The following is a 2586-nucleotide window of genomic DNA, read 5'->3' on the forward strand; positions in this document are numbered from 1 at the left end:
GCCTGCCTCTGGGATCTGGGGAGTCAGGTCACTTCTGACTCCCTGAGCCTGGGGGCCTTCATACCCCCATTGCCCGTATGAAGTTAATCTCCTCAGAAGGAGCCTGGCTAGGACAGCCCCAACTGGGGTCAAACAGGGAGCAGGAAGCTCAGAGTCCCTATCTCAGAGCCCCTCTCCCAGCCATTTAGGAACAATAAATACTGTGTGACAGTAGCAGGAAGGGCGTCCATGGGCTGCTTGGCAGCCCGAGCAGGCTGGCCAGGTGCCTGCCCTCATTCTGTGCGCAGGATGATATGGATGCCCGAATCTGTGAACACTGGCCCACTCATCTCCCCTGTCCGTAGAGCAAATGATGCATCTTCAAACGGTTTCTGCATCTGACCTCTGCTGAAGGCACCCAGGTCTCCTCTGGCTTTGGCAGAGCTGCAATCGCTGAACTGTGAGGCCAGAGATTCAAAGTCTTCTTCTCCTGACTTAATCTTCTGGATGTAGCCATTGATCAGTTCCAGTGCCTCTCCTTGCTCCTGGTAATCTTTTCCTGCCGCCAGGATGAGGGCCTCCGAGATTGACTGTGCTTTACCAGCAGGTGCGAGCAGCGCACCCTGGCCGGCTCCCCCTGGCCATTCTTGCTACTGCCTCCAACACTGCTGCCGCCGCTGGGCCGCTCCCACTGGCTGGCATTGGTGATGTGATTGAAGTAGTATACTCGGCCTGAGCTGCGACTCATGCGCTTCTCCTAGCCCGGCGGCAGCTTCTCCTCGTCCGCCATCTTCCCTCCTACAATCTCATTTTTTAAGTGTGACTGTGCAGCTGGGGACATGGTTCAGTTGGCAACATGCTTGCCACACAAGCATGAGTACCTGAGTTCAATCCCCAGCACCCATTGAAGCCTGTGTGCAGCCCTGGCATGCCTGTAGTCTAGTCCCAGGGAGGTGGAGACAGGAGGATCTCAGGGGCTCACTGGCCAGCCAGCCCAGCTAAATTGGTGAGCTTCAGGTTTAGTGGGAGACACTGACCCAGAGCAGTCAGATGGAGGTGGACAGCAATGCTTACAAAAGAAAGCATTTAATGTGGGTTACGGTTTCAGAGGGCTAGCGCCCATGAGAGTGGAACAGAGGAAAACTAAGAGCTCACATCTCGATCTTCAAGCTAGAGGCTAAAAGAGAGAGGCACACTGAGAATGGCTTTAAAAACCTCAAAGTCCAACCCAAGGACACACCTCCTACAATAAGGCCACACCTCCAAATCCTTCCCAAGCAGTTCCACCAACTGCAGACTGGGTATTCAAATATATGAGCCTCTGGGGCCATTCTCATTCAAACTGCCACACTCAGACCCCACCGCTTCACTGCCAGGCCACTTAGCAGGTCTCTCTGGTACAGCTGGTCAGCTCCTCATTAGCCTGCTCAGTATCCAGCCATTCTCTGACCTTCCAGGGTTTTGTAAGTATCTTATGTCTAGGTATCATCAGAAATATCTAACATCCTTAGGAGTGCACAGAAGCTCCGTGATCTCTCCTCTCCTTCCTCTCCTCCTTCATTCTCCCCTTTGTCATACCCTGCTCAGCAGGCTCAGGTCTCCTGGGGAGAACAGGCAAACTGACTCTGTTTTCAGAGAGCATACTGCACAGTAACACCTTTCTCTAAACATCTTCCTTATGGGGTGATTTGTATCCCCCTGTATTCATAAGCCAAAGCAACAATCATCAGTACCTCAGAAGGTATCTGTATTGGGAGGTTAACTTGCAATGAGGTCAAGAGAATGGGCCCCAATGCAACATGACTTTTCCTTGGGAGAAGAGAAAAGTTGGGCACAGGCACAGAGAAAGGATGCCATGGAGACATGAAGACAGCCATCTACCAGCTACTGAAAGGTATCCTTCACTTTGGACTTCTAGCCTCCAGACTGCATGCAATAAATGAGTGTGGCTTACTTCACCTAGTCTGTGGTGTTGTTTTGGCAGTCCTACAAATACATCTCCATCATTTGGGTTAATTTTGTTCTGACCCATGCAACCGTCACTAGTAAAAAGAAGCATCTAAATTGAAGGGAACTCCTGCACAACTAGGAAGAACTCCATCCCAGGCCCTGGATTAGACACAAACCACACCCCAACACCTGTTTTCACACACAGATCCTTTATTAAGTGGGGAAGAAAAGTTAAAATGGCTGCTTTCTGACTCAGGCAGAAAACAGCAGCAAATGACCTGCAGGTGTCATTCTTAAGAAGAGAGAAAAGGGGAAGGTCTGTGTCAGAGTGGGCTAGGATGCTGTGGTAGAGGAGACGGAGGAGGGGGAAGGGGACAGGAGAAGGGGACAGGGGAAAGGGGTATTTGTTCTAGAGGACAAAGGACTGTCTCTGGATAGAGAGGAGAGCAACGTGACACATAGACAGATGATGGTTTATAAAGGTGAAGGGGAAACCCTGGGTTAGGATGGGGTATTTATTTTAATTGGGCATGTTAATCTGGTGAGCCTAAGGGGGCTTCTGATACCTGGACTTTGGTCGTCAGCTTCAGGAGGAGGAAGTAGCCAAGTAAGGGAGCAAACCTTGGTGGCTAGCTTTAGGGATGTACTCTAACGGTT

At 50.9% G+C, this 2586-nt stretch overlaps 1 pseudogene; it reads right to left on the reverse strand.

Annotated features, from left to right (window-relative positions):
- Positions 1 to 253: 253 nt before the first annotated feature.
- On the reverse strand, positions 254 to 769 carry LOC131924232 (peptidyl-prolyl cis-trans isomerase NIMA-interacting 1-like; annotated as a pseudogene).
- Positions 770 to 2586: the final 1817 nt, after the last annotated feature.

The sequence above is a fragment of the Peromyscus eremicus genome, chromosome 14 (assembly GCF_949786415.1).
Source record: "Peromyscus eremicus chromosome 14, PerEre_H2_v1, whole genome shotgun sequence".
NCBI lineage: Eukaryota > Metazoa > Chordata > Mammalia > Rodentia > Cricetidae > Peromyscus > Peromyscus eremicus.